We start from the raw sequence: 22173 nt of genomic DNA on the forward strand, positions 1-22173 counted from the left end.
TAAGCCTAGGAGTGCCCTAGCCTAAGCCTAGGGGTTCCCTAGCCTAAGCCTAGTGGTGCCTTACACTAAGCCTAGGGGTGACCTAGCCTTAGCCTAAGCCTAGGGGTGCCCTAGCCTAAGACTAAGGTGCCCTAACCTAAGCCTAGGGTGCCCTTGCCTAAGCCTAGGGGTGACTTAGCCTACGCCTAAGGGTCCCCTAGCCTTAGCCTAAGTCTAGAGGTGCCCTAGCCTAAGCCGAGGGGTGCCCTAGCCTAAGCCTAGGTGTGCCCAGGCCTTAGGCTAGAGGAGCCCTAGCCTTAGCCTAAGCCTAGGGGTGCCCTAGCCTAACCTTAGGGGTGCCCTAGCCTTAGGCTAGGGGAGCACTAGCCTTAGCCTAATCCTAGGGGTGCCCTAGCCTAAGCCTAGGTGTGCCCTAGCCTAAGCCTGGGGGTGCCCTACCCTAAGCCTAGGGGTGCCCTAGCCTAAGCCAAGGTTTGCCCTAGCCTTAGGCTAGCTGACCCCTAGCCTAAGCCTAAGCCTAGGGGTGCCCTAGCCTAAGCCTAGGGGTGCCCTAGCCTTAGCCTAGGGGTGCCCTAGCCTTAGCCTAGGGCTGCCATAGCCTTAGGCTAGGGGAGCCCTAGCCTTAGCCTAAGCCTATGGCTGCCCTAGCCTAAGCATAGGGGTGCCCTAGCCTAACCCTAGGGGTGCCCTAGCCTTACGCTAGGGGAGCACTAGCCTTAGCCTAAGCCTAGTGTTGCCCTAGCCTAAGCCTAGGGGTGTCGTAGCCTGAGCCTACGGGTGCCCTAGCCTGAGGCTAGGGGACCCTAGCATTAGGCTAGCCTAGGATTGCCCTAGCCTAAGCTTAGGGGTGCCATAGCCTAAGCCTAGGGGTTCCGCAGCCTAAGCCTAGGGGTGCCCTAGCCTAAGCCTACGGGTGCCCTCGCCTTATGCTATGGGAACCCTAGCCTTAGCCTGAGTCTAGGGGTGCGATAGCCTAAGCCTAGGGATGCCCTAGCCTGAGCCTAGTGGTGCCCAACCTTAGGCTAGGGGAGCCCTAGTTTTAGCCTAAGCCTAGGGCTGCCCTAGCCTAATCCTAGGGGTACCCTAGCCTAACCCTAGGGGTGCCCTAGCCTTAGGCTAGGGGAGCACAAGCCTTAGCCTAAGCCTAGGGGTGCCCTAGCCTAAGCCTAGGGTTGCCCTATCCTAAGCCTAGGGGAGCCCTAGCCTAAGACTAGGGTGCCCTAGCCTAAGCTTAGGGGTGCCCTAACCTAAGCCTAAGGGTGCCCTAGCCTAAGCCTAGTGGTGCCCTAGCCTTAGGCTAGGGGAGCCCTAGCCTTAGCCTAAGCCTAGGGGTGCCCTAGCCTAAGAGTAGGGGTGCCCTAGCCTAAGCCTAGGAGTGCCCTAGCCTAAGCCTAGTGGTGCCTTAGCCTAAGCATAGGCGTGACCTAGCCTTAGCCTAAGCCTTTGGGTGCCCTAGCCTAAGCCGAGGGGTGCCCTAGCCTAAGCCTAGTGGTGCCTTAGCCTTAGCCTAGGGGTTCCCTTGCCTTAGCCTAAACCTAGGGTTGCCCTAGCCTAAGCCTAGGGGTGCCCTAGCCTAAGCCTAAGCCTAGGGGTGCCCTAGCCTAAGACTAGGGGTGCCCTAGCCTAAGCTTAGGTGTGCCCTAGCCTAAGCCTAGGGGTCCCTAGCCTAAGACTAGGGGTGCCCTAGGGTTAGGCTAGGGGAGCCCTAGCCTTAGCCTAATCCTAGGGGTGCCCTAGCCTAAGCCTAGGAGTACCCTAGCCAAAGCCTAGGGGTGGCCTAGCCTTAGGATAGGGGAGACCTAGCCTTAGCCTAAGCCTACGGGTGCCCTAGCTTTAGCCTAGGGGTGCCCTAGCCTAAGCCTCGGGGTGCACTATCCTTAGGCTAGGGGAGCCCTGGCCTTAGCCTAAGCCTATGGGTTCCCTAGCCTCAGCCTGGGGGTGCCCTAGCCTCAGCCTAGGGGTGCCCTATCCTAAGCCTAGGAGTGCCCTAGCCTAAGTCTAGGGGTTCCCTAGCCTAAGCCAAGGCTTGCCCTAGCCTTAGGCTAGCTGAGCCCAAGCCTAAGCCTAAGCCTAGGGGTGCCCTAGCCTTAGCCTAATGGTGCCCTAGCCTTAGGCTAGGGGAGCCCTAGCCTTAGCCTAAGCCTAGGGGTGCCCTAGCCTAAGACTAGGGGTGCCCTAGCCTAAGACTAGGAGTGCCCTAGCCTAAGCCTAGGGGTGCCCTAGCCTAAGCCTAGTGGTGCCTTAGCCTAAGCCTAGGGGTGACCTAGCCTTAGCCTAAGCCTTGGGGTGCCCTAGCCTAAGCCTAGGGGTGCCCTAGCCTAAGCCTAGTGGTGCCTTAGCCTAAGCCTAGGGGTTCCCTTGCCTTAGCCTAAACCTAGGGTTACCCTAGCCTAAGCCTAGGGGTGCCCTAGCCTAAGCCTAAGCCTAGGGGTGCCCTAGCCTAAGACTAGGGGTGCCCTAGCCTAAGCTTAGGGGTGCCCTAGCCTAAGCCTAGGGGTCTCTAGCCTAAGACTAGGGGTTCCCTAGGGTTAGGCTAGGGGAGCCCTAGCCTTAGCCTAATCCTAGGGGTGCCCTAGCCTAAGCCTAGGAGTGCCCTAGCCAAAGCCTTGGGGTGCCCTAGCCTTAGGATAGGGGAGACCGAGCCTTAGGCTAAGCCTACGGGTGCCCTAGCTTAAGCCTAGGGGTGCCCTAGCCTAAGCCTAGGGGTGCCCTAGCCTAAGCTTAGGAGTGCCCTAGCCTAAGCCGAGGGGTTCCCTAGCCTAAGCCTAGTGGTGCCTTAGACTAAGCCTAGGGGTGACCTAGCCTTAGCCTAAGCCTAGGGGTGCCCTAGCCTAAGACTAAGGGTGCCCTAAGCAAAGCCTAGGGTGCCCTTGCCTAAGCTTAGGGGTGACTTAACCTACGCCTAAGGGTCCCCTAGCCTTAGCCCAAGCCTAGAGGTGCCCTAGCCTAAGCCTAGGGGTGCCCTAGCCTAAGCCTAGGTGTGCCCAGGCCTTAGGCTAGAGGAGCCCTAGCCTTAGCCTAAGCCTAGGGGTGCCCTAGCCTAACCTTAGGGGTGCCCTAGCCTTAGGTTAGGGGAGCACTAGCTTAGCCTAATCCTAGGGGTGCCCTAGCCTAAGCCTAGGTGTGCCCTAGCCTAAGCCTAGGGGTGCCCTACCCTAAGCCTAGTGGTGCCCTAGCCTAAGCCAAGGCTTGCCCTAGCCTTAGGCTAGCTGAGCCCTAGCCTAAGCCTAAGCCTAGGGGTGCCCTAGCTTAAGCCTAGGGGTGCCCTAGCCTAAGCCTAGGGGTGCCGTAGCCTTACCCTAGGGGTTCCATAGCCTTAGGCTAGGGGAGCCCTAGCCTTAGCCTAAGCCTATGGCTGCCCTAGCCTAAGCCTAGGGGTGCCCTAGCCTAAGCCTAGGGGTGCCCTAGCCTAACCCTAGGGGTGCCCTAGCCTTACGCTAGGGGAGCACAAGCCTTAGCCTAAGCCTAGGGGTGTCCTAACCTAAGCCTTGGCGTGGCCTAGCCTAAGCCTAGGGTGCCCTAGCCTAAGCCTAGGGGTGCCCTAGCCTAAGCCTAGGGGTGCCCTAGCCTAAGATTAGGGGTGGCCTAGCCTAAGCCTAGGGGTGCCCTAGTCTAAGCTTAGGGGTGCCCTAGCCTAAGCCTAAGGGTTCCCTAGCCTAAGCCTATTGGTGCCCTAGCCATAGGCTAGGGGAGCCCTAGCCTTAGCCTAAGCCTAGTGGTGCCCTAGTCTAAGACTGGGGGTGCCCTAGCCCAATCTTAGGGGTGACCTAGCCTAATCCTAGGGGTGCCCTAGCCTAAGCCTAGGAGTGCCGTAGCCAAAGCCTAGGGGTGCCCTAGCCTTAGTATAGGGGAGCCCTGGCCTTAGCCTAAGCCTACGGGTGCCCTAGCTTAAGCCTAGAGGTACCGTAGCCTAAGCCTAGGGGTGCCCAGCCTTAGCCTAAGCCTATGGGTGCCCTAGACTCAGCCTAGGGGTGCCCTAGCCTAAGCCTGGGAGTGCCCTAGCCTAAGCCTAGGGGTTCCCTAGCCTAAGCCTAGTGGTGCCCTAGCCATAGGCTAGGGGAGCCCTAGCCTTAGCCTAATCCTAGGGGTGCCCTAGCCTAAGCCTAGGAGTGCCCTAGCCAAAGCCTAGGGGTGCCCTAGCCTTAGGATAGGGGAGACCTAGCCTTAGCCTAAGCCTACGGGTGCCCTAGCTTAAGCCTAGGGGTGCCCTAGCCTAAGCCTAGGGGTGCCCTATCCTTAGGCTAGGGGAGCCCTGGCCTTAGCCTAAGCCTATGGGTTCCCTAGCCTCAGCCTAGGGGTGCTCTACCCTCAGCCTAGGGGTGCCCTAGCCTAAGCCTAGGGGTTCCCTAGCCTAAGCCAAGGCTTGCCCTAGCCTTAGGCTAGCGGAGCCCTAGCCTTAGCCCAAGCCTAGCGGTTCCCTAGCTTAAGACTAGGGGTGCCCTAGCCTAAGCCTAGGAGTGTCCTAGCCTAAGCCTAGGGGTGCCATAGCCTAAGCCTAATGGTGCCTTAGCCTAATCCTAGGGGTGCCGTAGCCTAAGCCTAGGTGTGCCCTAGCCTAAGCCTAGCGGTGCCCTGCCCTAAGCCTAGGGGTGCCCTAGCCTAAGCCAAGGCTTGCCCTAACCTTAGGGTAGCTGAGCCCTAGCCTAAGCCTAAGCCTAGGGGTGCCCTAGCCTAAGCCAAGGCTTGCCCTAACCTTAGGCTAGCTGAGCCCTAGCCTAAGCCTAAGCCTAGGGGTGCCCTAGCCTAAGCCTAGGGATGCCCTAGCCTAAGCCTAGGGCTGCCCTAGCCTTAGGCTAGCTGAGCCCTAGCCTAAGCCTAAGCCTAGGGGTGCCCTAGCCTAAGCCTAATGGTGCCCTAGCCTTAGGCTAGGGGAGCCCTAGCCTTAGCCTAAGCCTAGGGGTGCCCTAGCCTAAGACTAGGGGTGCCCTAGCCTAAGACTAGGAGTGCCCTAGCCTAAGCCTAGGGGTGCCCTAGCCTAAGCCTAGTGGTGCCTTAGCCTAAGCCTAGGGGTGACCTAGCCTTAGCCTAAGCCTTGGAGTGCCCTAGCCTAAGCCTAGGGGTGCCCTAGCCTAAGCCTAGTGGTGCCTTAGCCTAAGCCTAGCGGTTCCCTTGCCTTAGCCTAAACCTAGGGTTACCCTAGCCTAAGCCTAGGGGTGCCCTAGGCTAAGCCTAAGCCTAGGGGTGCCCTAGCCTAAGACTAGGGGTGCCCTAGCCTAAGCTTAGGGGTGCCCTAGCCTAAGCCTAGGGGTCTCTAGCCTAAGACTAGGGGTGCCCTAGGGTTAGGCTAGGGGAGCCCTAGCCTTAGCCTAATGCTAGGGGTGCCCTAGCCTAAGCCTAGGAGTGCCCTATCCAAAGCCTAGGGGTGCCCTAGCCTTAGGATAGGGGAGACCGAGCCTTAGGCTAAGCCTACGGGTGCCCTAGCTTAAGCCTAGGGGTGCCCTAGCCTAAGCCTAGGGGTGCCCTAGCCTAAGCCTAGGAGTGCCCTAGCCTGAGCCTAGGAGTTCCCTAGCCTAAGCCTAGTGGTGCCTTAGACTAAGCCTAGGGGTGACCTAGCCTTAGCCTAAGCCTAGGGGTGCCCTAGCCTAAGCCTAGGGTGCCCTTGCCAAAGCCAAGGGGTGACTTAGCCTACGCCTAAGGGTCCCCTAGCCTTAGCCTAAGCCTAGAGGTGCCCTAGCCTAAGCCGAGGGGTGCCCTAGCCTAAGCCTAGGTGTGCCCAGGCCTTAGGCTAGAGGAGCCCTAGCCTTAGCCTAAGTCTAGGGGTGCCCTAGCTTAACCTTAGGGGTGCCCTAGCCTTAGGCTAGGGGAGCACTAGCCTTAGCCTAATCCTAGGGGTGACCTAGCCTAAGCCTAGGTGTGCCCTAGCCTAAGCCTAGGGGTGCCCTACCCTAAGCCTAGGGGTGCCATAGCCTAAGCCAAGGCTTGCCCTAGCCTTAGGCTAGCTGAGCCCTAGCCCTAGCCTAAGCTTACGGGTGCCCTAGCATAAGCCTAGGGGTGCCCTAGCCTAAGCCTAGGGCTGCCATAGCCTTAGGCTAGGGGAGCCCTAGCCTTAGCCTAAGCCTATGGCTGCCCTAGCCTAAGCCTAGGGCTGCCCTAGCCTAACCCTAGGGGTGCCCTAGCCTTACGCTAGGGGAGCACTAGCCTTAGCCTAAGCCTAGGGATGCCCTAGCCTAAGCCTAGGGGTGTCGTAGCCTGAGCCTAGGGGTGCCCTACCCTGAGCCTACGGGTGCCCTAGCCTGAGGCTAGGGGACCCTAGCCTTAGTCTAGCCTAGGATTGCCCTAGCCTAAGCCTAGGGGTGCCATAGCCTGAGTCTAGTGGTGCACTAGCCTGTGGCTAGCGGAACCGTAGCCATAGCCTAAACCTATGGGTGCCCTAGCCTAAGCCTTGGGGTTCCTCAGCCTAAGCCAAGGGGTGCCCTAGCCTAAGCCAACGGGTGCCCTCGCCTTATGCTAGGGGAGCCCTAGACTTAGCCTAAGCCTAGGGGTGCCATAGCCTAAGCCTAGGGGTCCCTAGCCTAATCCTAGGGGTACCCTAGCCTAACCCTAGGGGTGCCCTAGCCTTAGGCTAGGAGAGCACTAGCCTTAGCCTAAGCCTAGGGGTTCCCTAGCCTAAGCCTATGGGTGCCCTATCCTAAGCCTAGTGGAGCCCTAGCCTAAGACTAGGGGTGCCCTAGCCTAAGCTTAGGGGTGCCCTAACCTAAGCCTAAGGGTGCCCTAGCCTAAGCCTAGTGGTGCCCTAGCTTAAGAGTAGGGGTGCCCTAGCCTAAGCCTAGGAGTGCCCTAGCCTAAGCCTAGGGGTGCCCTAGCCTAAGCCTAGTGGTGCCTTAGCCTAAGCCTAGGGGTGACCTAGCCTTAGCCTAAGCCTTGGGGTGCCCTAGCCTAAGCCGAGGGGTGCCCTAGCCTAAGCCTAGTGGTGCCTTAGCCTAAGCCTAGGGGTTCCCTTGCCTTAGCCTAAACCTAGGGTTGCCCTAGCCTAAGCCTAGGGGTGCCCTAGTCTAAGCCTAAGCCTAGGGGTGCCCTAGCCTAAGACTAGGGGTGCCCTAGCCTAAGCTTAGGGGTGCCCTAGCCTAAGCCTAGGGGTCCCTAGCCTAAGACTAGGGGTGCCCTAGGGTTAAGCTAGGGGAGCCCTAGCCTTAACCTAATCCTAGGGGTGCCCTAGCCTAAGCCTAGGAGTGCCCTAGCCAAAGCCTAGGGGTGCGCTAGCCTTAGGATAGGGGAGACCTAGCCTTAGCCTAAGCCTACGGGTGCCGTAGCTTAAGCCTAGGGGTGCCCTAGCCTAAGCCTAGGGGTGCCCTATCCTTAGGCTAGGGGAGCCCTGGCCTTAGCCTAAGCCTATTGGTTCCCTAGCCTCAGCCTAGGGGTGCCCTAGCCTCAGCCTAGGGGTGCCCTAGCCTTAGGCTAGGGGAGCCCTAGCCTAAGCCTAGGGGTTCCCTAGCCTAAGCCTAGTGGTGCCTTAGACTAAGCCTAGGGGTGACCTAGCCTTAGCCTAAGCCTAGGGGTGCCCTAGCCTAAGACTAAGGGTGCCATAACCGAAGCCTAGGGTGCCCTTGCCTAAGCCTAGGGGTGACTTAACCTACGCCTAAGGGTCCCCTAGCCTTAGCCTAAGCCTAGAGGTGCCCTAGCCTAAGCCGAGGGGTGCCCTAGCCTAAGCCTAGGTGTGCCCAGGCCTTAGGCTAGAAGAGCCCTAGCATTAGCCTAAGCCTAGGGGTGCCCTAGCCTAACCATAGGGGTGCCCTAGCCTTAGGCTAGGGGAGCACTAGCCTTAGCCTAATCCTAGGGGTGCCCTAGCTTAAGCCTAGGGGTACCCTAGCCTAAGCCTAGGGGTGCCTTAGACTAAGCCTAGGGGTGACCTAGCCTTAGCCTAAGACTAGGGGTCCCCTAGCCTAAGACTAAGGGTGCCCTAAACTAAGCCTAGGGTGCCCTTGCCTAAGCCTAGGGGTGCCTTAGCCTAAGCCTAGGGGTCCCCTAGCCTTAGCCTAAGACTAGGGGTGCCCTAGCCTAAGCCTAGGGGTGCCCTAGCCTAAGGTTAGGGGTGCCCTAGCCTAAGCCTATGGGTGCCCTAGCCCAAGCCTAGTGGTGCCCTAGCCTTAGGCTAGGGGAGCCCTAGCCTTAGCCTAAGCCTAGGGGTGCCCTAGCCTAAGCCTAAGGGTGCCCTAGCTTAAGCCTAGGGGTGCCCTAGCCTAGGTCTAGGGGTGCCCTAGCCTAAGCCTAGGGGTGCCCTAGCCTAAGGTTAGGGGTGCCCTAGCCTAAGCCTATGGGTGCCCTAGCCCAAGCCTAGTGGTGCCCTAGCCTTAGGCTAGGGGAGCCCTAGCCTTAGCCTAAGCCTAGGGGTGCCCTAGCCTAAGAATAGGCGTGCCCTAGCCTAAGCTTAGTGGTGCCCTAGCCTCAGCCTAGGGGTCCCTAGCCTAAGCCTAGGAGTGCCCTAGCCTAAGCCTAGGGGTTCCCTAGCCTAAGCCTAGTGGTGCCTTAGACTAAGCCTAGTGGTGACCTATCCTTAGCCTAAGCCTAGGGGTGCCTTAGCCTAAGACTAAGGGTGCCCTAGCCTTAGGCTAGGGGAGCCCTAGCCTTAGCCTAAGCCTAGGGGTGCCCTAGCCTAAGACTAGACGTGCCCAAGCCTAAGCCTAGGAGTGCCCTAGCCTAAGCCTAGGGTGCCCTTGCCTAAGCATAGGGGTGCCTTAGTCTACGCCTAAGGATCCCCTAGCCTTAGCCTAAGCCTAGGGGTGCCCTAGCCTAAGCTGAGGGGTGCCCTAGCCTAAGCCTAGGGGTGCCCTAGGCTAAGCCTAGGTGTGCCCAGGCCTTAGGCTAGAGGAGCCCTAGCCTTAGCCTAAGCCTAGGGGTGCCCTAGTCTTAGGCTAGCTGAGCCCTAGCCTAAGCCTAAGCCTAGGGGTGCCCTAGCCTAAGCCTAGGGGTGCCCTAGCCTAAGCCTAGGGCTGCCATAGCCTTAAGCTAGGGGAGCCCTAGCCTTAGCCTAAGCCTACGGTTGCCCTAGCTTAAGCCTAGGGGTGCCCTAGCCTAAGCCTAGGGGTGCCCTGTCCTTAGGCTAGGGGAGCCCTGGTCTTAGCCTAAGCCTATGGGTTCCCTAGCCTCAGCCTAGGGGTGCCCTAGCCTCAGCCTAGGGGTGCCCTAGCCTAAGCCTAGGAGTGCCCTAGCCTTAGCCTAGGGGTTCACTAGCTTAAGCCAAGGCTTGCCCTAGCATTAGGCTAGCTGAGCCCTAGCCTAAGCCTAAGCCTAGGGGTGCCCTATCCTAAGCCTAGTGGTGCCTTAGCCTTAGGCTAGGGGAGCCCTAGCCTTAGCCTACCCTAGGGGTGCCCTAGCCTAAGACTAGGGGTGCCCTAGCCTAAGACTAGGAGTGCCCTAGCCTAAGCCTAGGGGTGCCCTAGCCTAAGCCTAGTGGTGACTTAGCCTAAGCCTAGGGGTGACCTAGCCTTAGCCTAAGCCTTGGGGTGCCCTAGCCCAAGCCTACGGGTGCCCTATCCTAAGCCTAGGGGTGCCCTAGCCTAAAGCTAGGGGTGCCCTAGCCTTAGCCTAGGGGAGCCCTACCCTTAGCCTAAGCCTAGGGGTGCCCTAGCCTAAGCCTAGGGGTGCCCTAGCCTAAGCCTAGGGGTCCCCTAGCCTAAGCCTAGGGGTGCCCTAGTCTAAGCCTAAGGGTGCCTTAGCCTTAGACTAGTGGAGCCCTAGCCTTAGCCTAAGCCTAGGGGTGCCCTAGCCTAAGCCTAGGGGTGCCTTAACCTAAGCCTAGGGGTGCCCTATCCTTAGGCTAGGGGAGCCCTAGCCTTAGCCTAAACGTAGGGGTGCCCTAGCCTACGCCTAGGGGTGCCCTAGCCTAAGCCTAGCGGTGCCCTAGCCGAAGCTTAAGGGTGCCTTAGCCTTAGGCTAGGGGATCCCTAGTCTTAGCCTAAGACTAGGGGTGCCTAGCCTAAGTGTAGGGGTGCCCTAGCCTTAGTCTATGCCTAGGGGTGCCCTAGCCTAAGCCTAGGGGTGCCTTAGCCTAAGCCTAGGGGTCCCCTAGCCTTAGTCTATGCCTAGGGGTGCCCTAGCCTAAGCCCAGGGCTGCCCTAGCCTAAGCCTCGGGGTGCCTTAGCCTAAGCCTAGGGGTCCCCTAGCATTAGCCTAAGCCTAGGGGTGCCCTAGCCTAAGCCTAGGGGTGCCTTAGCCCAAACCTTGGGATCCCCTAGCCTTAGCCTAAGCCTAGGGGTGCCCTAGCTTGAGCCTAGTGGTGAAATAGCCTAAGCCTAGGGGTGCCCTAGCCTAAGCCTATGGGTGCCCTAGCCTAAGCCTAGGGGGGCCCTAGCCTTAGCCTACACCTAGGGTTGCCCTAGCCTGAGCTTAGGGGTTCCCTAGCCTAAGCCTAGGGGTGCCCTAGCCGAAGCCTAGGGGTGCCGTAGCCTGAGCCTAGGGTTGCCCTAGCCTAAGCCTAGGGGTGCCCTAGCCTAAGCCTAGGGGTGCCCTATCCTAAGCCTAGGGGTGCCCTAGGCTAAGCCTGGTGGTGCCTTAGCCTAAGCCTTGGGGTGACCTAGCCTTAGCCTAAGCCTAGGTGTGCCTTAGCCTAAGCCTAGGGGTTCCCTTGCCTTAGCCTAAACCTAGGGTTGCCCTAGCCTAAGCCTAGGGGTGCCCTAGCCTAAGCCTAAGCCTTGGGGTGCCCTAGCCTAAGCCTAGGAGTGCCCTAGACAAAGCCTAGGGGTGCCGTAGCCTTAGGATAGGGGAGACCTAGCCTTAGCCTAAGCCTACGGGTGCCCTAGCTTAAGCCTAGGGGTGCCCTAGCCTAAGCCTAGGGGTGCCCTAGCCTTAGGCTAGGGGAGCCCTAGCCTTAGCCTAAGCCTATGGGTTGCTAGCCTCAGCCTAGGGGTGCCCTAGCCTCAGCCTAGGAGTGCCCTAGCCTAAGCCTAGGGGTACCCTAGCCTAAGCCTAGGGGTGCCTTAGACTAAGCCTAGGGGTGACCTAGCCTTAGCCTAAGACTAGGGGTCCCCTAGCCTAAGACAAAGGGTGCCCTAAACTAAGCCTAGGGTGCCCTTGCCTAAGCCTAGGGGTGCCTTAGCCTAAGCCTAGGGGTCCCCTAGCCTAAGCCTAGGGGTGCCCTAGCCTAATGCTAGGGGTGCCCTAGCCTTAGGCTAGGGGAGCACTAGCCTTAGCCTAAGCCTAAGGGTGCCCTACCCTAAGCCTAAGGGTGCCCTAGCCTAAGCCTAGGGGTGCCCTAGCCTAGGTCTAGGGGTGCCCTAGCCTAAGCCTAGGGGTGCCCTAGCCTAAGGTTAGGGGTGCCCAAGCCTAAGCCTATGGGTGCCTTAGCCCAAGCCTAGTGGTGCCCTAGCCTTAGGCTAGGCGAGCCCTAGCCTTACCCTAAGCCTAGGGGTGCCCTAGCCTAAGACTAAGGGTGCCGTAACCGAAGCCTAGGGTGCCCTTGCCTAAGCCTAGGGGTGACTTAACCTACGCCTAAGGGTCCCCTAGCCTTAGACTAAGCCTAGAGGTGCCCTAGCCTAAGCCGAGGGGTGCCCTAGCCTAAGCCTAGGTGTGCCCAGGCCTTAGGCTAGAGGAGCCCTAGCATTAGCCTAAGCCTAGGGGTGCCCTAGCCTAACCATAGGGGTGCCCTAGCCTTAGGCTAGGGGAGCACTAGCCTTAGCCTAATCCTAGGGGTGCCCTAGCCTAAGCCTAGGGGTACCCTAGCCTAAGCCTAGGGGTGCCTTAGACTAAGCCTAGGGGTGACCTAGCCTTAGCCTAAGACTAGGGGTCCCCTAGCCTAAGACTAAGGGTGCCCTAAAGTAAGCCTAGGGTGCCCTTGCCTAAGCCTAGGGGTGCCTTAGCCTAAGCCTAGGGGTCCCCTAGCCTTAGCCTAAGCCTAGGGGTGCCCTAGCCTAAGCCTAGGTGTGCCCTATCCTAAGCCTAGGGGTGCCCTAGCCTAGGTCTAGGGGTGCCCTAGCCTAAGCCTAGGGGTGCCCTAGCCTAAGGTTAGGGGTGCCCTAGCCTAAGCCTATGGGTGCCCTAGCCCAAGCCTAGTGGTGCCCTAGCCTTAGGCTAGGGGAGCCCTAGCCTTAGCCTAAGCCTAGGGGTGCCCTAGCCTAAGCCTAAGGGTGCCCTAGCCTAAGCCTAGGGGTGCCCTAGCCTAGGTCTAGGGGTGCCCTAGCCTAAGCCTAGGGGTGTCCTAGCCTAAGGTTAGGGGTGCCCTAGCCTAAGCCTATGGGTGCGCTAGCCCAAGCCTAGTGGTGCCCTAGCCTTAGGCTAAGGGAGCCCTAGCCTTAGCCTAAGCCTAGGGGTGCCCTAGCCTAAGAATAGGCGTGCCCTAGCCTAAGCTTAGTGGTGCCCTAGCCTCAGCCTAGGGGTCCCTAGCCTAAGCCTAGGAGTGCCCTAGCCTAAGCCTAGGGGTTCCCTAGCCTAAGCCTAGTGGTGCCTTAGACTAAGCCTAGGGGTGACCTATCCTTAGCCTAAGCCTAGGGGTGCCTTAGCCTAAGACTAAGGGTGCCCTAGCCTTAGGCTAGGGGAGCCCTAGCCTTAGCCTAAGCCTAGGGGTGCCCTAGCCTAAGACTAGGCGTGCTCAAGCCTAAGCCTAGGAGTGCCCTAGCCTAAGCCTAGGGTGCCCTTGCCTAAGCATAGGGGTGCCTTAGTCTACGCCTAAGGATCCCCTAGCCTTAGCCTAAGCCTAGGGGTGCCCTAGCCTAAGCTGAGGGGTGCCCTAGCCTAAGCCTAGGGGTGCCCTAGGCTAAGCCTGGGTGTGCCCAGGCCTTAGGCTAGAGGAGCCCTAGCCTTAGCCTAAGCCTAGGGGTGCCCTAGTCTTAGGCTAGCTGAGCCCTAGCCTAAGCCTAAGCCTAGGGGTGCCCTAGCCTAAGCCTAGGGGTGCCCTAGCCTAAGCCTAGGGCTGCCATAGCCTTAAGCTAGGGGAGCCCTAGCCTTAGCTTAAGCCTACGCTTGCCCTAGCTTAAGCCTAGGGGTGCCTTAGCCTAGCCTAGGGGTGCCCTGTCCTTAGGCTAGGGGAGCCCTGGTCTTAGCCTAAGCCTATGGGTTCCCTAGCCTCAGCCTAGGGGTGCCCTAGCCTCAGCCTAGGGGTGCCCTAGCCTAAGCCTAGGAGTGCCCTAGCCTAAGCCTAGGGGTTCCCTAGCTTAAGCCAAGGCTTGCCCTAGCATTAGGCTAGCTGAGCCCTAGCCTAAGCCTAAGCCTAGGGGTGCCCTATCCTAAGCCTAGTGGTGCCTTAGCCTTAGGCTAGGGGAGCCCTAGCCTTAGCCTACCCTAGGGGTGCCCTAGCCTAAGACTAGGGGTGCCCTAGCCTAAGACTAGGAGTGCCCTAGCCTAAGCCTAGGGGTGCCCTAGCCTAAGCCTAGTGGTGACTTAGCCTAAGCCTAGGGGTGACCTAGCCTTAGCCTAAGCCTTGGGGTGCCCTAGCCTAAGCCTACGGGTGCCCTATCCTAAGCCTAGGGGTGCACTAGCCTAAAGCTAGGGGTGCCCTAGCCTTAGCCTAGGGGAGCCCTAGCCTTAGCCTAAGCCTAGGGGTGCCCTAGCCTAAGCCTAGGGGTGCCCTAGGCTAAGCCTAGGGGTCCCCTAGCCTAAGCCTAGGGGTGCCCTAGTCTAAGCCTAAGGGTGCCTTAGCCTTAGACTAGTGGAGCCCTAGCCTTAGCCTAAGCCTAGGGGTGCCCTAGCCTAAGCCTAGGGGTGCCTAAACCTAAGCCTAGGGGTGCCCTATCCTTAGGTTAGGGGAGCCCTAGCCTTAGCCTAAACGTAGGGGTGCCCTAGCCTACGCCTAGGGGTGCCCTAGCCTAAGCCTAGCGGTGCCCTAGCCGAAGCTTAAGGGTGCCTTAACCTTAGGCTAGGGGATCCCTAGTCTTAGCCTAAGACTAGGGGTGCCCTAGCCTAAGTGTAGGGGTGCCCTAGCCTGAGCCTAGGGGTGCCCTAGCCTAAGCCTAGGGGTGCCTTAGCCTAAGCCTAGGGGTCCCCTAGCCTTAGTCTATGCCTAGGGGTGCCCTAGCCTAAGCCCAGGGGTGCCCTAGCCTAAGCCTCGGGGTGCCTTAGCCTAAGCCTAGGGGTCCCCTAGCATTAGCCTAAGCCTAGGGGTGCCCTAGCCTAAGCCTAGGGGTGCCTTACCCCAAACCTTGGGATCCCCTAGCCTTAGCCTAAGCCTAGGGGTGCCCTAGCTTGAGCCTAGTGGTGAAATAGCCTTAGCCTAGGGGTGCCCTAGCCTAAGCCTAGGGGAGCCCTAGCTTTAGCCTAATCCTAGGGGTCCCCTAGCCTTAGCCTAAGCCTAGGGGTGCCCTAGCCTAAGCCTATGGGTGCCCTAGCCTAAGCCTAGGGGGGCCCTAGCCTTAGCCTACGCCTAGGGTTGCCCTAGCCTGAGCTTAGGGGTTCCCTAGCCTAAGCCTACGGGTGCCCTAGCCGAAGCCTAGGGGTGCCGTAGCCTGAGCCTAGGGGTGCCCTAGCCTAAGCCTAGGGGTGCCCTAGCCTAAGCCTAGGGGTGCCCTATCCTAAGCCTAGGGGTGCCCTAGGCTAAGCCTAGTGGTGCCTTAGCCTAAGCCTTGGGGTGACCTAGCCTTAGCCTAAGCCTAGGTGTGCCTTAGACTAAGCCTAGGGGTTCCCTTGCCTTAGCCTAAACCTAGGGTTGCCCTAGCCTAAGCCTAGGGGTGCCCTAGCCTAAGCCTAGGGGTGCCCTAGCCTTAGGCTAGGGGAGACCTAGCCTTAGCCTAAGCCTATGGGTTGCTAGCCTCAGCCTAGGGGTGCCCTAGCCTCAGCCTAGGAGTGCCCTAGCCTAAGCCTAGGGGTACCCTAGCCTAAGCCTAGGGGTGCCTTAGACTAAGCCTAGGGGTGACCTAGCCTTAGCCTAAGACTAGGGGTCCCCTAGCCTAAGACTAAGGGTGCCCTAAACTAAGCCTAGGGTGCCCTTGCCTAAGCCTAGGGGTGCCTTAGCCTAAGCCTAGGGGTCCCCTAGCCTTAGCCTAAGCCTAGGGGTGCCCTAGCCTAAGCCTAGGGGTGCCCTAGCCTAATGCTAGGGGTGCCCTAGCCTTAGGCTAGGGGAGCACTAGCCTTAGCCTAAGCCTAAGGGTGCCCTAGCCTAAGCCTAAGGGTGCCCTAGCCTAAGCCTAGGGGTGCCCTAGCCTAGGTCTAGTGGTGCCCTAGCCTAAGCCTAGGGGTGCCCTAGCCTAAGGTTAGGGGTGCCCTAGCCTAAGCCTATGGGTGCCCTAGCCCAAGCCTAGTGGTGCCCTAGCCTTAGGCTAGGGGAGCCCTAGCCTTAGCCTAAGCCTAGGGGTGCCCTAGCCTAAGAATAGGCGTGCCCTAGCCTAAGCTTAGTGGTGCCCTAGCCTCAGCCTAGGGGTCCCTAGCCTAAGCCTAGGAGTGCCCTAGCCTAAGCCTAGGGGTTCCCTAGCCTAAGCCTAGTGGTGCCTTAGACTAAGCCTAGGGGTGACCTATCCTTAGCCTAAGCCTAGGGGTGCCTTAGCCTAAGACTAAGGGTGCCCTAGCCTTAGGCTAGGGGAGTCCTAGCCTTAGCCTAAGCCTAGGGGTGCCCTAGCCTAAGACTAGGCGTGCCCTAGCCTAAGCCTAGGAGTGCCCTAGCCTAAGCCTAGGGTGCCCTTGCCTAAGCATAGGGGTGCCTTAGTCTACGCCTAAGGGTCCCCTAGCCTTAGCCTAAGCCTAGGGGTGCCCTAGCCTAAGCTGAGGGGTGCCCTAGCCTAAGCCTAGGGGTGCCCTAGGCTAAGCCTAGGTGTGCCCAGGCCTTAGGCTAGAGGAGCCCTAGCCTTATCCTAAGCCTAGGGGTGCCCTAGTCTTAGGCTAGCTGAGCCCTAGCCTAAGCCTAAGCCTAGGGGTGCCCTAGCATAAGCCTAGGGGTGCCCTAGCCTAAGCCTAGGGCTGCCACAGCCTTAGGCTAGGGAAGCCCTAGCCTTAGCCTAAGCCTACGGTTGCCCTAGATTAAGCCTAGGGGTGCCCTAGCCTAAGCCTAGGGGTGCCCTATCCTTAGGCTAGGGGAGCCCTGGTCTTAGCCTAAGCCTATGGGTTCCCTAGCCTCAGCCTAGGGGTGCCCTAGCCTCACCCTAGGGGTGCCCTAGCCTAAGCCTAGGAGTGCCCTAGCCTAAGCCTAGGAGTTCCCTAGCTTAAGCCTAGGCTTGCCCTAGCATTAGGCTAGCTGAGCCCTAGCCTAAGCCTAAGCCTAGGGGTGCCCTATCCTAAGCCTAGTGGTGCCTTAGCCTTAGGCTAGGGGAGCCCTAGCCTTAGCCTACCCTAGGGGTGCCCTAGCCTAAGACTAGGGGTGCCCTAGCCTAAGACTAGGAGTGCCCTAGCCTAAGCCTAGGGGTGCCCTAGCCTAAGCCTAGTGGTGACTTAGCCTAAGCCTAGGGGAGCCCTAGCCTTAGCCTAAGCCTAGGGGTGCCCTAGCCTAAGCCTAGGTGTGCCCTAGCCTAAGCCTAGGTGTCCCCTAGCCTAAGCCTAGGGGTGCCTTAGTCTAAGCCTAAGGGTGCCCTAGCCTTAGACTAGTGGAGCCCTAGACTTAGCCTAAGCCTAGGGGTGCCTTAACCTAAGCCTAGGGGTGCCCTATCCTTAGGCTAGGGGAGCCCTAGCCTTAGCCTAAACGTAGGGGTGCCCTAGCCTACGCCTAGGGGTGCCCTAGCCTAAGCCTAGCGGTGCCCTAGCCGAAGCTTAAGGGTGCCTTAGCCTTAGGCTAGGGGATCCCTAGTCTTAGCCTAAGCCTAGGGGTGCCCTAGCCTAAGTGTAGGGGTGCCCTAGCCTGAGCCTAGGGGTGCCCTAGTCTAAGCCTAGGGGTGCCTTAGCCTAAGCCTAGGGGTCCCCTAGCCTTAGTCTATGCCTAGGGGTGCCCTAGCCTAAGCCCAGGGGTGCCCTAGCCTAAGCCTCGGGGTGCCTTAGCCTAAGCCTAGGGGTCCCCTAGCATTAGCCTAAGCCTAGGGGTGCCCTAGCCTAAGCCTAGGGGTGCCTTAGCCCAAACCTTGGGATCCCCTAGCCTTAGCCTAAGCCTAGGGGTGCCCTAGCTTGAGCCTAGTGGTGCAATAGCCTTAGCCTAGGGGTGCCCTAGCCTAAGCCTAGGGGAGCCCTAGCTTTAGCCTAATCCTAGGGGTCCCCTAGACTTAGCCTAAGCCTAGGGGTGCCCTAGCCTAAGCCTATGGGTGCCCTAGCCTAAGCCTAGGGGTGCCCTAGACTTAGGCTAGGGGGGCCCTAGCCTTAGCCTACGCCTAGGGTTGCCCTAGCCTAAGCTTAGGGGTTCCCTAGCCTAAGCCTAGGGGTGCCCTAGCCGAAGCCTAGGGGTGCCGTAGCCTGAGCCTAGGGGTGCCCTAGCCTGAGCCTATGGGTGCCCTAGCCTTAGGATAGGGGAGCCCTAACCTTAGCCTAAGCCTACGGGTGCCCTAGCTTAAGCCTGGGGGTGCCCTAGCCGAAGCCTAGGGGTGCCCTAGCCTCAGGCTAGGGGAGCCCTAGCCTTAGCCTACGCCTATGGGTACCCTAGCCTCAGCCTAGGGGTGCCCTAGCCTAAGCTGAGGGGTGCCCTAGCCTAAGCCTAGGGGTGCCCTAGGCTAAGCCTAGGTGTGCCCAGGCCTTAGGCTAGAGGAGCCCTAGCCTTAGCCTAAGCCTAGGGGTGCCCTAGTCTTAGGCTAGCTGAGCCCTAGCCTAAGCCTAAGCCTAGGGGTGCCCTAGCCTAAGCCTAGGGGTGCCCAAGCTTAAGCCTAGGGCTGCCATAGCCTTAGGCTAGGGGAACCCTAGCCTTAGCCTAAGCCTACAGTTGCCCTAGCTTAAGCCTAGGGGTGCCCTAGCCTAAGCCTAGGGGTGCCCTATCCTTAGGCTAGGGGAGCCCTGGTCTTAGCCTAAGCCTATGGGTTCCCTAGCCTCAGCCTAGGGGTGCCCTAGCCTCACCCTAGGGGTGCCCTAGCCTAAGCCTAGGAGTGCCCTAGCCTAAGCCTAGGGGTTCCCTAGCTTAAGCCTAGGCTTGCCCTAGCATTAGGCTAGCTGAGCCCTAGCCTAAGCCTAAGCCTAGGGGTGCCCTATCCTAAGCCTAGTGGTGCCTTAGCCTTAGGCTAGGGGAGCCCTAGCCTTAGCCTACCCTAGGGGTGCCCTAGCCTAAGACTAGGGGTGCCCTAGCCTAAGACTAGGAGTGCCCTAGCCTAAGCCTAGGGGTGCCCTAGCCTAAGCCTAGTGGTGACTTAGCCTAAGCCTAGGGGTGACCTAGCCTTAGCCTAAGCCTTGGGGTGCCCTAGCCCAAGCCTACGGGTGCCCTATCCTAAGCCTAGGGGTGCCCTAGCCTAAAGCTAGGGGTGCCCTAGCCTTAGCCTAGGGGAGCCCTAGCCTTAGCCTAAGCCTAGGGGTGCCCTAGCCTAAGCCTAGGGGTGCCCTAGCCTAAGCCTAGGTGTCCCCTAGCCTAAGCCTAGGGGTGCCCTAGTCTAAGCCTAAGGGTGCCCTAGCCTTAGACTAGTGGAGCCCTAGCCTTAGCCTAAGCCTAGGGGTGCCCTAGCCTAAGCCTAGGGGTGCCTTAACCTAAGCCTAGGGGTGCCCTATCCTTAGGCTAGGGGAGCCCTAGCCTTAGCCTAAACGTAGGGGTGCCCTAGCCTACGCCTAGGGGTGCCCTAGCCTAAGCCTAGCCGTGCTTAGCCGAAGCTTAAGGGTGCCTTAGCCTTAGGCTAGGGGATCCCTAGTCTTAGCCTAAGCCTAGGGGTGCCCTAGCCTAAGTGTAGGGGTGCCCTAGCCTGAGCCTAGGGGTGCCCTAGCCTAAGCCTAGGGGTGCCTTAGCCTAAGCTTAGGGGTCCCCTAGCCTTAGTCTATGCCTAGGCGTGCCCTAGCCTAAGCCCAGGGGTGCCCTAGCCTAAGCCTCGGGGTGCCTTAGCCTAAGCCTAGGGGTCCCCTAGCATTAGCCTAAGCCTAGGGGTGCCCTAGCCTAAGCCTAGGGGTGCCTTAGCCCAAATCTTGGGATCCCCTAGCCTTAGCCTAAGCCTAGGGGTGCCCTAGCTTGAGCCTAGTGGTGCAATAGCCTTAGCCTAGGGGTGCCCTAGCCTAAGCCTAGGGGAGCCCTAGCTTTAGCCTAATCCTAGGGGTCCCCTAGCCTTAGCCTAAGCCTAGGGGTGCCCTAGCCTAAGCCTATGGGTGCCCTAGCCTAAGCCTAGGGGTGCCCTAGACTTAGGCTAGGGGGGCCCTAGCCTTAGCCTACGCCTAGGGTTGCCCTAGCCTAAGCTTAGGGGTTCCCTAGCCTAAGCCTAGGGGTGCCCTAGCCGAAGCCTAGGGGTGCCGTAGCCTGAGCCTAGGGGTGCCCTAGCCTGAGCCTATGGGTGCCCTAGCCTTAGGATAGGGGAGCCCTAACCTTAGCCTAAGCCTACGGGTGCCCTAGCTTAAGCCTGGGGGTGCCCTATCCGAAGCCTAGGGGTGCCCTAGCCTCAGGCTAGGGGAGCCCTATCCTTAGCCTACGCCTATGGGTACCCTAGCCTCAGCCTAGGGGTGCCCTAGCCTAAGCCTAGGAGTGCCCTAGCCTAAGCCTTGGGGTGCCCTAGCCTAAGCCTAGGGGTGCCCTATCCTAAGCCTAGGGGTGCCCTAGGCTAAGCCTAGTGGTGCCTTAGCCTAAGCCTTGGGGTGACCTAGCCTTAGCCTAAGCCTAGGTGTGCCTTAGCCTAATCCTAGGGGTTCCCTTGCCTTTGCCTAAACCTAGGGTTGCCCTAGCCTAAGCCTAGGGGTGCCCTAGCCTAAGCCTAAGCCTAGGGGTGCCCTAGCCTAAGACTAGGGGTGCCCTAGGGTTAGGCTAGGGGAGCCCTAGCCTTAGCCTAATCCTAGGGGTGCCCTAGCCTAAGCCTAGGAGTGCCCTAGCCAAAGCTTAGGGGTGCCGTAGCCTTAGGATAGGGGAGACCTAGCCTTAGCCTAAGCCTACGGGTGCCCTAGCTTAAGCCTAGGGGTGCCCTAGCCTAAGCCTAGGGGTGCCCTAGCCTTAGGCTAGGGGAGCCCTAGCCTTAGCCTAAGCCTATGGGTTGCTAGCCTCAGCCTAGGTGTGCCCTAGCCTCAGCCTAGGAGTGCCCTAGCCTAAGCCTAGGGGTACCCTAGCCTAAGCCTAGGGGTGCCTTAGACTAAGCCTAGGGGTGACCTAGCCTTAGCCTAAGACTAGGGGTCCCCTAGCCTAAGACTAAGGGTGCCCTAAACTAAGCCTAGGGTGCCCTTGCCTAAGCCTAGGGGTGCCTTAGCCTAAGCCTAGGGGTGCCCTAGCCTAATAGAGGGGTGCCCTAGCCTTAGCCTAAGCCTAGGGGTGCCCTAGCCTAAGCCTAGGGGTGCCCTAGCCTAATGCTAGGGGTGCCCTAACCTTAGGCTAGGGGAGCACTAGCCTTAGCCTAAGCCTAAGGGTGCCCTAGCCTAAGCCTAAGGGTGCCCTAGCCTAAGCCTAGGGGTGCCCTAGCCTAGGTCTAGGGGTGCCCTAGCCTAAGCCTAGGGGTGCCCTAGCCTAAGGTTAGGGGTGCCCTAGCCTAAGCCTATGGGTGCCCTAGCCCAAGCCTAGTGGTGCCCTAGCCTTAGGCTAGGGGAGCCCTAGCCTTAGCCTAAGCCTAGGGGTGCCCTAGCCTAAGAATAGGCGTGCCCTAGCCTAAGCTTAGTGGTGCCCTAGCCTCAGCCTAGGGATCCCTAGCCTAAGCCTAGGAGTGCCCTAGCCTAAGTCTAGGGATTCCCTAGCCTAAGCCTAGTGGTGCCTCAGACTAAGCCTAGGGGTGACCTATCCTTAGCCTAAGCCTAGTGGTGCCTTAGCCTTAGGCTAGGGGAGCCCTAGCCTTAGCCTACCCTAGGGGTGCCCTAGCCTAAGACTAGGGTTGCCCTAGCCTAAGACTAGGAGTGCCCTAGCCTAAGCCTAGGGGTGCCCTAGCCTAAGCCTAGTGGTGACTTAGCTTAAGCCTAGGGGTGACCTAGCCTTAGCCTAAGCCTTGGGGTGCCCTAGCCCAAGCCTACGGGTGCCCTATCCTAAGCCTAGGGGTGCCCTAGCCTAAAGCTAGGGGTGCCCTAGCCTTAGCCTAGGGGAGCCCTAGCCTTAGCCTAAGCCTAGGGGTGCCCTAGCCTAAGCCTAGGGGTGCCCTAGCCTAAGCCTAGGTGTCCCCTAGCCTAAGCCTAGGGGTGCCCTAGTCTAAGCCTAAGGGTGCCCTAGCCTTAGACTAGTGGAGCCCTAGCCTTAGCCTAAGCCTAGGGGTGCCCTAGCCTAAGCCTAGGGGTGCCTTAACCTAAGCCTAGGGGTGCCCTATCCTTAGGCTAGGGGAGCCCTAGCCTTAGCCTAAACGTAGGGGTGCCCTAGCCTACGCCTAGGGGTGCCCTAGCCTAAGCCTAGCGGTGCCCTAGCCGAAGCTTAAGGGTGCCTTAGCCTTAGGCTAGGGGATCCCTAGTCTTAGCCTAAGCCTAGGGGTGCCCTAGCCTGAGCCTAGGGGTGCCCTAGTCTAAGCCTAGGGGTGCCTTAGCCTAAGCCTAGGGGTCCCCTAGCCTTAGTCTATGCCTAGGGGTGCCCTAGCCTAAGCCCAGGGGTGCCCTAGCCTAAGCCTCGGGGTGCCTTAGCCTAAGCCTAGGGGTCCCCTAGCATTAGCCTAAGCCTAGGGGTGCCCTAGCCTAAGCCTAGGGGTGCCTTAGCCCAAACCTTGGGATCCCCTAGCCTTAGCCTAAGCCTAGGGGTGCCCTAGCTTGAGCCTAGTGGTGCAATAGCCTTAGCCTAGGGGTGCCCTAGCCTAAGCCTAGGGGAGCCCTAGCTTTAGCCTAATCCTAGGGGTCCCCTAGACTTAGCCTAAGCCTAGGGGTGCCCTAGCCTAAGCCTATGGGTGCCCTAGCCTAAGCCTAGGGGTGCCCTAGACTTAGGCTAGGGGGGCCCTAGCCTTAGCCTACGCCTAGGGTTGCCCTAGCCTAAGCTTAGGGGTTCCCTAGCCTAAGCCTAGGGGTGCCCTAGCCGAAGCCTAGGGGTGCCGTAGCCTGAGCCTAGGGGTGCCCTAGCCTGAGCCTATGGGTGCCCTAGCCTTAGGATAGGGGAGCCCTAACCTTAGCCTAAGCCTACGGGTGCCCTAGCTTAAGCCTGGGGGTGCCCTAGCCGAAGCCTAGGGGTGCCCTAGCCTCAGGCTAGGGGAGCCCTAGCCTTAGCCTACGCCTATGGGTACCCTAGCCTCAGCCTAGGGGTGCCCTAGCCTAAGCTGAGGGGTGCCCTAGCCTAAGCCTAGGGGTGCCCTAGGCTAAGCCTAGGTGTGCCCAGGCCTTAGGCTAGAGGAGCCCTAGCCTTAGCCTAAGCCT

The sequence above is a fragment of the Tenrec ecaudatus genome, assembly GCF_050624435.1.
Source record: "Tenrec ecaudatus isolate mTenEca1 chromosome 14 unlocalized genomic scaffold, mTenEca1.hap1 SUPER_14_unloc_6, whole genome shotgun sequence".
Lineage (NCBI taxonomy): Eukaryota > Metazoa > Chordata > Mammalia > Afrosoricida > Tenrecidae > Tenrec > Tenrec ecaudatus.